Here is a 13837-nt window from a genome sequence, read left to right as displayed (position 1 = left end):
TTGGTGTTCCATATGTTGGAAATATAAGGTAGGAAAGGTTACTAAGAGGGGAGGGGCGAATCAGGAACCAATAAAACTTTATCTTAATTCACCAATTGATCCTTCATATAATATTCTAATCTAATTGTATGTATGAAAAAATGAAAGAAAATAAACATTCATAACACTTTGTCACAAGATATGGTGACCCAAAATCCTTCCAAATAGAAAGTAAAACTAGGGTAAGGATGATACCCACAAGCTTTAGTATTATAGTATAAAGTTAACCTATCAAGGCTTATAATTGACCACTTCTAGTGATCTTCCCTATTAGGAGCAATAAGGACTGTGAGGTCCACCTTGTTAAAGGATTTATAAACATACAATGAAGTATGCACTTAGTTCAAATATTTAGCAAAGACTATTAAGTCTACCTTGTTAAAGGATTTGACTAATGCACCTATTAGGATGAACCAGTGAATGATCTCAGATCTACAACTTTGATTTGTTGGTTGAGATTCCTTGTATTGCAATGATCACCTGACTATGATAGATAAATCTTTGCTATCTCGTATACTACTTGTAGCCTTCTTAATTCACACTTTATCTTATCATATCTCTTCACATATATCTTAATTGGATATGATACAATGCATTACATATATACCAATCCAAATCACAACTTACTAGAGTTGGCTACAATACTAATTTCATCATAATTCACAAAGTCGGCCCAGCTGGTGGAACTTGGGTTTTGAAGACAATCTCAGTGATGTTCTTATACACAAAAAACACTGTCAACTCTTGAAAATCTTTGGCACTCATTTGAACTTTAAGCTCAGTCCATACTAATCACTTCTAAGTGGCTTGAACTCAGTTACCATTATGTGACCTGGTGAACTCTGAAAAAACTTGGTAGCAACTAAATCACTTGGTTGATACTGAATGACTCGGTCAACACTAGATCCACTTTGTTAACCCTATGAGCTCAGTATACATTGTTGGACTTGGTTAACACTATAGAGCTCAGTTAACACTACAATCTTCTTCACTTCCATCAAATAGCTCAGTAGCCTTTGCTACACTTAGTTCGCACTATACATTGTTTATAAAGCTCAGTAAACACTGTGTAGCTTGACAAACATTGCAAACTAACTCAAGTGATTGGTAGACATTGTATTCTCATTACTTAGCTTGGGAACAACTAAATCACTTGGTTAACATTGCAAATTGATGCAGGAGCATCCAGAGGGATAAGGGCAATCCTGTGTCACCCAAAAAAATGTACTTAGACTTAGTTTTTGTTTCATGTGTTTTCATTTTTGGATACCCATTTGGGTCAAATAAAGGTTCCAACTCTCACAGTTCCACTATCAGTGTGTTTGAAAATCTTGAAAAAATAGGAGCATGTAATTGGGCCATCATTTTGGTAAACTAGAAGGTGTGAATTGACCAAATGAATGTAATCGTGATTTAGAGCATTCTAGAAAAAGAATCAAGTCAATAGGCCCCACGGTTTGAAAGTTATTGCAATTTATTGAGTTTTGGAGACCTCCTAAGAATGCTTCAAAGTCAGGTTAGGGGCATTAAATGACCTCAAAAAGGGCCAAAAAATGGGGGATGAGTGAAGCTGGTCCATAGGGCTATAGAGCACTTTGAGAGCTTTCTGAAAATGTAAACGGTTCGTCAATCGGAGCTACGGTTCAAAAGTTATGCCTCCCAGAAGTTTGGTTACCGTTTCTGGATTCTTCTAGATTTGCGCCAACTTCTACCATAGCTTTCAGAACCTTCTATTTGGTCGGTGGATGCCTACTAGCACTTTCTAGAATGTACTCCTAGTCCTTAACCCTCCAAGGTCTATTTAAGGAGATTTTTGGCATTGTAAAAGGTAGTTTGGAGTGGAGTTTGAGAGGAGGTACTGAAAGGAGAAATTATCTCTAGATTTATGCTATTGTAAGCCCTTAGGGCATGTTTTGAAGTTTATTTTCTTTGTACCATTTGTACTAGCTTATTTTTTCAGTTAATACAATTTCCCTTTTCTATTGTGTCTATTCTGTTCTTGGGTTGTGTCCCCATCAAGTGGTATCAGAGCTAGTTTTCCTGAGTGTGTAGACAGAGTGCCGACTGTGAGACAGTTTGCACCAGGATTGTGTGGTTGTGGGTTCAAGTTGGAAGATGCCTCCACAAAGAGAGCATGGTGGAAGGGCCAGAGCTATTAATCATGAGGAGGTTAGAGCCCTCCAAAGGCAGGTACAGGCATTGCAAGAGGAGCTTCGTAGAGGAGCAAATGTTGCCGCAGGTGACAACAGTGTGGATGACAATGAAGAAGAAGTAATGGGACCAGAAGGGGAATTTGATGGGGAAGTTCTGAATCATGTAGAGGAAAGGCTTTTTAGGGCCATTACTAAGTTTGGGAAAAGACCCACAATTGAAGTGGGTGTATTTTCAGGAAATCTAAAACCAAATGAGTTGATCGATTGGATCAATGAACTGGAAGAATACTTTGAGTATGAGGATATCAGGGACCCAGATAGGGTTAAGTTTGCAAAGGCCAAACTGAAAGGCCATGCCAAAATTTGGTGGCAAGAGGTTCAATTGGAAAGAAATAGAAGAGGAAAGGAGAAGATCACAAGGTGGGATCGCATGGTAGACAAATTGAAGAAGCAGTTCATTCATGTGGACTATGAGCTTGATTTGTTTAAGAAGATGCATGGGTTAAAGCAAGTAGGAAGATTAGTCCAAGAATATACAGAGGAATTTTATCGACTCTTGATTAGAGCGAGGCATGCAGAAGCAAATAAGGAGAAGGTTGCTCGTTATATTAGTGGGTTGCGACCTAGCATCTAGAAGGAATTAAGTCTGGTAAGAATGACCAGCGTTGAAGAGGCATACCAGTTTGCCCTATGAGTTGAAGAGAAGTTGAATAAAAGGTTTGAAGGAAGACAAAGAGGGCACGGTCAAGGAGGAAGGGGAAGTGGTAGATCATCTGGAGGCCGTAATGAAACCCAAAAGAAAAATGAAGATGTGGGTACTAGCAGGAACCAGAGGAATGAGGGTTTCAACCGCTCCCATGATCAAGACTTTGGAAATCAGAGAGGAAGAGGTAGAGGATGTGGACAAGGAAGAGGAGGCTTCCGTGGTACCTATTTCCATTGCAATGAAGAAGGTCATCGTGCCTTTGAATGCCCTCAATGAAAATGAAGGATAGATAGGAGAGCTGAGGGCTAAGCTAGGGTTGCTCATGTGGATGAGGATGCACAATCATCACATTCAGAGGATGCAGAAAGAGGAGAGACCTTGGTAAATGAAAGAGTCCTACTAAGTGGTGAGATTAAACCAGGACAACGAAGGAGTTTGTTCCGTACCAGATGCAAGTGTGAAGATAAATGTTGTGATGTGATCATTGATGGTGGTAGCACTAATAACTTGGTATCAGAAGAGATGGTCTCTAAGCTGAAGCTCAAGAGGGAGAAACATCCCCAGCCCTATGGGATTGCTTGGGTAAAAGATGATCATAAGGTCCTGGTAAGTGAACAATGTTTAGTGAAATTCAAAATTGGGAGTTACCATGATGAAGTTCTCTGTGATGTTATTTCGATGGATGTTTTCCATCTATTGTTGGGTAGACCATGGTAGTTTGATAGACATGTAGTACATGATGGACATGCAAACACATACTCTCTGACAAAGGATGGAGTTCACCACAAATTGAAGCCCATGAAAAAGGAAGGTGAAAAGGTATGTAGCAGTGCTAGGATTTGTCTTGTTGATGAAAGGAAGTTTTTAGATGGCATGAAACATCAGCATATGTGCTATGCTTTGATTCCTAGAAAAGATAAAGAAGGTAGTAGTGAAATGCCACTTGAAGTTTCAGATTTACTAGGGGAGTTTGGAGATATTATCTCTGATAATGTTCCAGATGGATTGTCACCAATAAGGAAAATCAGTCATCAGATAGATCTGATTCTAGGAGCTAGTTTGCCTAATAAAGCTGCTCACAGGATGACTCCTACTGAAATAGAGGAGCTAAATAGACAGGTTCAGGAGCTATTGAGGAAGGGCTTGATTGGAGAGAGCTTGAGTCCATGTGCAATACCTGCAGTACTCACACCAAAGAAGGATGGAGAGTGGAGGATGTGTATAGATTCTCGAGCTATAAATAGGATCACCATCAAGTACCGATTTCCTTTGCCAAGGATGGATGATATTATGGACTGCTTGAGTGGAGCTCAGTACTTCACAAAGATAGATCTAAAGAGTGGTTATCATCAGATATGGATTTGAGAAGGAGATGAGTGGAAAACAACCTTCAAGACCAAGGAGGGTCTTTATGAGTGGTTAGTCATGCCCTTTGGATTAACGAACGCCCCAAGCACCTTCATGCGGCTCATGAATGAGGTACTTAAGAAGTTCTTGGGAAAATGTGTTATTGTTTATTTGGATGATATTTTAATTTTCAGCAAGACTTTGGAAGAACATTTATTGCATATTCGTAGTGTCCTTGAAAGGCTAAGGGAAGAGAAACTGTTAATTAATCTGAAGAAGTGTATCTTTGCAAAAAGGGAGTTAGTCTATTTGGGGTTTGTTATATCACTTGAAGGTCTCAAAATGGATCCAGAGAAGGTAAAAGCCATCTTGGAATGGCCTACTGAAAGGTCTGCTACTGAGGTAAGATCATTTCATGGTTTGGTTAGTTTTTACAGGAAGTTTATTAAGAATTTCAGTGGCATATGTGCACCCCTAACTGATACAATAAGAGGGGATAGAAAAGAGTTCAAATGGACCGCAACAGCTGTGAGAAGTTTTGAATTGCTAAAGAAGAAGGTGACAAAATAGCCTGTGTTGGCACTTCCAAATTTTAGAAAGGTTTTCCAGGTGGATTGTGATGCTAGTGGCAGTGCTATTGGGGCTGTATTAAGCCAAGAAGGTAAGCCTATTGCATATTTTAGTGAAAAATTGAATGATGCAAAGAAGAAGTATTCTGTTTATGATCAAGAGTTCTATGCAATAGTTCAGGCTGTAAAGAAATGGAGGCATTATTTATTGCTAAAGGAATTTGTTTTGTATATTGATCATTAGGCATTACAGTACCTAAATAGCCAAGGTAAATTGAATCAGAGGCATATGAAGTGGGTAGAGTTCTTGCAGAGCTATACATTTGTGTTGAAGGATAGAAGCGAAAAATCTAACAGGGTTGCAGATGAACTAAGTAGGAGATGGTTGTTGCTTATAGTAATGCAGGTTGAAGTAGTTGGGTTTGATGAACTCAAGAAATTGTACCCTGAGGATCCTAATTTTTTTGAAGCATGGAAAGCTTGTAAAGAGCCTATTGTTGTAGATAGAACCAAGTGGTTCAACTATTTGATTCAGGATGGCATGTTGTTCAAGGGTAGTCAATTGTGCATTCCAAGGAGTTCCATGAGGGAAAATCTGATTAAGGAGAAACATAGTGGAGGGATGGCAGGACATTTTGGTCGAGATAAGACCATTTCCATTCTTAGAGAACATTATTTTTGGCCTCAAATTTCACAGGATGTGAAGAATTTTGTACAGAGTTGTTAGGTTTGTCAAGTTGCCAAGGGGTTTAGTCACAATACTGGCCTATATCAGCCATTGCCTGTTCCATCAAGGCCATGGGAGGACATAAGTATGGATTTTGTTCTTGGATTTCCAAGGACACAAAGGGGTAATGACTCAGTATTCGTGGTGGTTGATAGGTTCTCCAAAATGGCACATTTCATTCCATGCCACAAAACTCATGATGCTGTCCATATTGTAGACTTGTTTTTCAAAGAGGTGGTAAGACTACATGGTCTTCCAAGGAGTATAGTTTCTGACAGAGATACTAAATTTGTGGGATATTTCTGGAGGACATTGTGGAAAAAGTTGATAACAGACTTGAAATTCAGTTCCACGCATCACCCACAAACTGATGGCCAAATAGAAGTGGTAAACAGAAGTCTGGGCAATTTGCTAAGATGTTTAGTTGGGGATAAGCCCAAGGGATGGGATTTGATTCTACCACAAGCAGAGTTTGCTTACAATAACTCTATAAATAAGAGTACTAGAAAATCACCATTCCAAATTGTATATGGGAATAGTCCAAGCACTGCACTAGAATTGAGGAAGATAGAACAAGGGGAGAAGGCAAGTGCTGAAGCTGAGGAATTTGTTGAACATATCAAGTGTCTACATGAGGAGGTTCAAGCACACATTACCAAGATGAATCAAGAGTATAAAGCTAGGGCTGATCAAAGGAGAAGACATAAGGAATTCCAAGTAGGGGATCTAGTCATGGTGCACTTACGAAAAGAAAGATTTCCAGCCAATACTTAAAACAAGCTGAAAATGAAGAAATTTGGCCCCTACAAAATTTTGAAGAAACATGACTCAAGAAATGCATATGAAGTGGAGCTTCCAGATGGTATTCACATTTCTCCCATTTTCAACATTGCAGATTTAACAGAGTATCATGATGATGGTGCAGATGAGGAGCTGGTGTTAGAGCCATGTCCAATTCCTGCTTCTAAGAAGGAGGAGATAGAAGACATTCTAGATCATCGTGTGGGTAGGAGTACCAGAAATAGGCAGTATGAAGAGTATTTGGTCAAATGGAAAGGATGACCGATCGAGGACTCAACTTGGATTTCAGCAGCTGAGGTTTCCCATTTGGGATTTCCTCTACCATTCATAAAGTGACAGGGTCACTTTTCAATCTACCTTGGGTGTTTGATGCAGGAGGATCCAGAGGGATAAGGGCAATCTTGTGTCAACCAAAAAAATGTACTTAGACTTAGTTTCTATTTCATGTGTTTTCATTTTTGGATACCCATTTGGGTCAAATAAAGGTTCCAACTCTCACAGTTCCACTATCAGTGTGTTTAGAAAACTCAAAAAAATAGGAGCATGTAATTGGGCCATCATTTTGGTAAACTAGAAGGTGTGAATTGGCCAGATGAATGTAATCATGATTTAGAGCATTCCAGAAAAAGAATCAGGTTAATAGGCCCCACGGTTTGAAAGTTATTGCAATTTTTTGAGTTTTGGAGACCTCCTAAGAATGCTTCAAAGTCAGGTTAGGGGAATTAAATGACCTCAAAAAGGGCCAAAAAATGGGGGACAAGTGAAGCTGGTCCATAGGGCTATAGAGCACTTTGAGAGCTTTCTGAAAATGTAAACGGTTTGTCAATCGGAGCTACGGTTCAAAAGTTATGCCTCCCGAAAGTTCGGTTACCGTTTCTGGATTCTTCTAGATTTGCACCAACTTCTACCGCAGCTTCCAGAACCTTCTATTTGGTTGGTGGATGCCTACTAGCACTTTCTAGAATGTACTCCTAGTCCTTAACCCTCCGAGGTCTATTTAAGGAGATTTCTGACATTGTAAAAGGTAGTTCGGAGTGGAGTTTGAGAGGAGGTACTGAAAGGAGAAATTATCTCCAGATTTATGCTATTGTAAGCCCTTAGGGCATGTTTTGAAGTTTATTTTCTCTGTACCATTTGTACTAGCTTATTTTCTCAGTTAATACAATTTCCCTTTTCTATTGTTTCTATTCTGTTCTTGGGTTGTGTCCCCATCACAAATTGACTGATAAGCTCAATAGCAACTATAGAGCTCGGTTACAATGTAACTAATTCACTAAGTGTTGAGTCACTGATAGAAAAATTGGCCTTAATGTCAACACTCTCCCCCTTTGGCATTAGTGACAAAAAAACTTATCAAACCAAAATAAAATTTGAATTACAAAACTATAAGTTGAAACTTCCTTTGCCTTCATTCTATGTCTTCAACTCATTTTGACTTAGTAAAGCTATGATTTGGTAACATACTCTATTTTTGTTTTTGTTTTTTAAAATTGCTTTTGTAAAAATATTTTTTGCTTATCTGTACAAGTATTTCCATGATACTATACTGCTCCTCCATACATATATCTCTCCTATATGCATACAAATGGAGTACAGTATATTTCTTCTCCTTTACAATATCTTTCCCCTCTTTACATACATACACACACACACACACTTCTCCCCATTTTCGACATAAATATAAAAGATGTATGATATCTATATGATAATACTAAAATGTGACAAGAATTTAGAATGTACCTTCAAAATAAGTACCATTGTCTTGTCTCATTTCTCCTATAGTACCTTACTTGCATGCAATGCAATCAGAACTTCTGCTAATAGTTCCATCATGTGATCAGCTATGGAGAAGTTGTTATCATGGATAAGTGTCTTTGCATGTGCAATGTGTTTCTACAATACATCCATGTTTGGAAGAATCATTCCTTGGATATCTATAGGTGTGGCCCTGATCCTAGCTTCTTCCTTTAATACTTATGCCTACAAGTTTGTTAGATATCTGATCTTTGTGTAATGTGTAAAACTATGACTTGAGTCAAGTGACAGTTGGTGTAGACTTTCCTTTATGTCTTCATCTATCTTGGAAAATTTCTCTTTGACATCATTTGTAAAGATAGATGTGCCACTTAACTTGACAAATAATAAAACAACATTATTAACAGATTTTCTAGTGAACCAAGAATAGTAGCTAACTCTACTTGATCTATTGCAATTCTTTTTGCAACTTGTTCTAACACTTTGTTCTCAAACTTTCGTTCACCTCTTTGTAGCAACTTCTCCTATCCATTCAAGTCTTTATTGAATTTGTGGATAATTTTTGCTAACTGATCAATAATAGATTGACTACTATTAACCTTAATACTCAAAGCATCAAAAAATATGCTCTCTATGTCTTCAAAAACTTGATTCTCTTTCTTCTTCTCTTCTCTAAGATTTTTTTTCTTGGTTCTCTTCTTTAGTAATTCACCCATGGTGTACATTTGATTAGGAGTGAGGGTAGAGATATCTCAATTTGGAATAACTATATCCTCATCTAGATCAATAGCTTCTACTTCTTTACCCTTTTCTTTTAGAATGGACAAAAAAAATTATTTTCCCTTGTCTAAGACTTAGGTACTTGGTTGAAAATTGTTCTCAACTATCATTGTATTGGCTATGGATACATGTGGAATTTAAATAATTGTTGAAAATGATGGACTAGAATTTTTTTTTGAAATAGTACTAGCAACAAGAATACCTTGTTGTTGCTTGGTCAAGGTTGATGATGGAGGGACTTGTTGCTAAGCAAATGAAGTGTTGGGCACTTTAGTCAATGAAATATTCTACTAAATATATTTAGAGCTTTGTTGGGTGCTTGGTATAGTAGTGGTATCCACAACTAACTTGATAGAAGCTATCTTTGAGCTAGATTGCACTAAGGCTATGCTCAGAGAGTGAGGAAATGAGGCCATGACTACTACTGCAATTTTATTTACATCAGTTTCCTCAATATGTTGTATCTTTGGAAGACTTTCTCCAGTAGCTTCTTGTTCCTCCTTATGATCTAGATTGACATCATCTTACTTATCATATTTTATTTCTATATCTTCTTCCTTATTATCATCATCCTTGTCATCAAAATATACAAAAAGTCACTAGGTTAATGCAATTGATAGATGCTTTTCCATGTAGTTGTAGCTACCTTGACCACATATTCAATGTCTTTCAGTAGTATCATACATGTGTTGAATTTAAGAGTGAACTTCTCTTCATTTTTCTTCAAGGATTCCTTTACCTCCTTTTTACTAAGATTTGACAGTTACTTCAAGGTTTTCTCAAAGATGTACTTGACAGTCTTTGTTGCACTTTCCCATCTAGGTTTGATTACCTGTAGAAGTTCATTAGGAATTTGTTGTCTAAGGTGATCTGGTGAGTACTTCCATTTGCCCAATTTTTACATAAGCATATCCTCAATCTTCTTTTTCTCTTATGCATTCCTAGTTTCATACTTAAGAGATTTTAAATTTGTCATGTCAACTCCTTCTTCCATTTTCTTTAATCTTTCTAGGTGTATCTCTTTTGAAGATTATTTGCTTGGCTTTATCTTTACCTAACTTTAATTTCTTCCTAGACTTGGACACCCTTCTTGTGAATACAACAAGGGATGATTTGGTAGATTTGGTTATGATAACCTTACCTTTGTGTTGGAATTTATTAATTGGAAGAGTTTTTCTGAGAGGTGGGGGGGGGGGGGGGGTGTGAATCAGAAGAATTTTCCTTATTATCCACTTTTATACCCTTAATAACATATAACTAAAATGAACATGCATGCATATAAACATTAAGAAATCAAAACAAACATTCATCACCACATAACACTTGAGATTTTGGTGACCCAAAAACCCTCCAGGAATAAGAAGGTAAAATTGGGGTGGGGATGATACCCACAAAATCACTGCAGCAATAATGTTTAACCACTTCTGATGGTCTGCCTTGTTAAAGGCTTGCCCTATTAAAGGCTTTACACTATGTCAATAGTGACCTAGTTAAAGGATTTACAAACACTTTACATGAAGTGTTACCATGTTAAAGGATTTAATCACCTTTTTAAAGGCTCTACAAAATAGCTGTTAAGCTAACCTATCAATATAGGGTTTCTTTTCTAATACAATGGCTAAAGAGTATTAGGTATAATAAACCTGATAGCTTACAATCCTTGATTGCTGAATATAGGCACTTGTTATTCTTTCTCTAATCTTGATCCTCTATGATCTAATATTTGTTCATATCCCTTAGTTTGTTCTAATCAACTGAATATCTAACTGCTGCTCTCTTCCTCTAAGTCTTTTTACTCTAAACTCTGAACTCCACTATAGTTTCCCCTTTTACACTTCTTCATCCATTTTTTTGATACAATGAGATTTAATCTTCCTTATAAAGACATTCAAAGACTTAGGGTTAGGTATGGATCTATGATCCATATTGAATCTTTATTTCCTACTCATTCCTTGCACTTTTGTTATTGGTTGCATGCCTTCTTCATTTTTCTAATTAGATGCATGTAGTTTACATAGGAGAAATAAAAGATTCAATCTTATCTGTTTGATCCTTCTAGATTCATCAATGTTGGTTATAAAAATAGTTTACATCTAAATTAATGAAGTTACAAAATCATATGTGCATTCTGTGTTACTCGACACTTACTAATTTCTGATGCTTGACACATATAATAAAACTATCTCACTCGGCTTCTGTTGCATTTTTGTTTTGCTTGACATCGTCTGTGACTCGGCACTTAAATATCACTCAGCTCCTATATCATGCTCGACACCTGAAGTCACTCAGCACTTGATCTTCACTTGACACCTGAAGATCACTCAACACATGTTGTGGCTCAGCATGCATAGTGTGCTCGACTTCAATGTAGAAAGTGGTTAAGTGTTTTGGCACTCAAATGTCAAAACCATTTTGAGACTAAAAATCTCCCCCTTTGACATGAGTGTCAAAAACACTTAAATAAGCATTATTTATCTGACCTTATGAGTACATTCACTAATATACTCAGTATATATACAAAGGTTAAAAAAATTTGATCAAAATTTTGTAACTTGCAATATATACCTCAAAATTATTGTAACTCCCCCTGAGTTGATTGTGCCATTAACTGTGTTGTCTTGTTAACCAAAATTACCAAAATTTAGTGATGTGTATGTCTCATGCTGAATGCTGATATAACATTATATCTCCCCCATTCTCTTTATCTCCCCCCTTTTGACACTTATGTCAAAGGGTTCTAAGGGTTAAGACCATATTTTGCCAAAAATGTACTATTTACCTCCATAATCATCTTGAGAGAAGCATCACAATTACTCAAAGCAATTTCAAGAGATTTGTGTTGGATGGAAGTCTCTGCAGCAAGATGAACAAGACCATCTAAAGTAGACAAATTAGGGTCTTTCTTTAGAACATTTTCTGCATAGGCTTGTTCCTTATGAAGGATTTCCAAGTGTGGGGTGATGGATGATTGAAGCTATAGCAATTTGGCTTTGATGGTGCTCTCTTCTGTTGTCAATTCAGCCAATTCCTTCTGAGTATGAAGTGTTTGAGAAAAATGCTTCTCACTTTGAGCTGGATCCTTAGGTAGCTACATGCTTTGAAATATTTAGATTCCTCTCCAAGCTCATTATCCTCTAACTAGTCTCTTGTGTGAAATATGAGAAGTCACACAACTTTTTGTATAGTGAGAATATATTCTCAAGTACCTATTTGACCTTTTCAATTTTCTTAGCCAATTCAACTTGTGATATTGCTATTTCATTTGCAATTTTCTTGTTTACTTTCCCTTGAAATTTCTTTTCAGACCATTCCATTAGTTTTACATTGGTCTCTTGGTCTTCACTTTGTACCTGGTCCAATATATTGGCTAATTGCTCCATTATGGGCTTTGTTTCATCAGGTACTTGTAAATTGAAAGCATCTAGAAATATACCCTTAATTTCTACTAATGCTTGCCTATGTTTATACTCATTCCTAAGTACCTCTTGCTTCTTCTTCCTTTCAAGTGCCTCTTGCACTTCAGTCATTTGGGAAATGGTCATGGTGTCAAAGTCATACCTAGGAATGACTATCTCTTCATCAAGAGTAGGGTCTCCATAGTGAAGTACCCTTGCAACCTTGGTAGTACTCGAGCTTGGTATAGATATCTGCAATGGTACTATAGAGCTGGGCTACTGTGAAGTTTCAGTGGGAGTCCTTGTTCTAGGCAAGTTGGCCAATGTTTGAATTGCCTTCTGCTCCTTCTCCTTAGGGCTCTCCCCTTCCTTGTCTTGTTCTTTTCTACCTTGATCAATGAAAATTATCTTAGGCAATGCACCTTGTGTTTGTGCTATAGATACGAAGGTATCTTTTTGTCTAGTTTTCTCTTTTGTTGTCTCCCCTGTAGGTGTACTTACTAAAGTATCAACCTTAGCAGTTGTATCTTTAATTTCTTGCTCTTTAGGTTGAGTACTAGTAGCTATAGGAAGTTGTGAAGGTGGTTCTTGTGGATTCACCTTTGCCTTCATAATTTTAGCTACTACCTTTTGCAATTCATCTACACTCACCAAAATAGGGCTAGTGCACAACTGTGATTGCAATGTTGTTTGGTGAAGAATCTTCTTGAGATCCTTTGTAGTGAGTGGATTGATGTTTTGAAAAGAGGTGTTAGGAACATCCTTTATTTTTACAGATTCTGTAGGTGTAGTTGCCATATGTGGAGGACTAGGTGGTGGCAATTGGGTGTCTTGGACACTCTGTTCTTGTTGCTGCTCCTCAGCTATTGCCTGGTCACCTTCTTGGGCATCTTTTTCCACATCTTCATCTTTTTCACTTTCATCAATATCTTCTTCTTCATTTCTCCCTTCAAAAGGGTCCTCTTCTCCCTCCTTTCTTATAGTCAATCCATAGATTACCTTCTATATTTGTGTTGACTTTTTGACATCTTCAATCTGGTTCTGCAAGATACTGAAGGCTCGATATTTAGGGACAAATTTGTTTAAATATTTCTTACTTGCCTTAATGATTTGACCTTTTGTAAGGTCTGGCATTAAATGAGCCAAAGTTGACTCTCTTATTTCCTTTTCCACTTTGAGGCAATAATGCCACTTATTCTCAATTAATGTGCTTAGCTCCTTGGGTATTGAGTCATCAAGTTCAAGTGGAGTAGTCTTGAACTTTTCCATCATAGTGTAGATGGACTCCTCAACTATGTTTTGTTGTTCTATAGACAACTTATTGAACTTTATGGTCTTAAGACCAGACAAATCTACATTATCTCTAATATCATTACAAATGCTTTCTAATCTAGATGAAGTGGAGTGTCTTACCATTCTAAACTGTTCTTCATCAGATTCTATTTCTTCTTCCTTTGACTCTTGTGGTGCAACAAACTTTCTTTTATTTTGCTCTGCAAGCCCACCTTGCTCTATTGCCTTCTTCTTTTCTTGTTCCTTTGCTGCTTTGGTTTTTCCCCTTGTAT

This window comes from Cupressus sempervirens, chromosome 8 (assembly GCF_028749045.1).
Source record: "Cupressus sempervirens isolate cs-2001-9-10 chromosome 8, ASM2874904v1, whole genome shotgun sequence".
Lineage (NCBI taxonomy): Eukaryota > Viridiplantae > Streptophyta > Pinopsida > Cupressales > Cupressaceae > Cupressus > Cupressus sempervirens.
The sequence above is the reverse complement of the archived record's forward strand: the minus strand, read 5'-3'. Positions refer to the sequence as shown.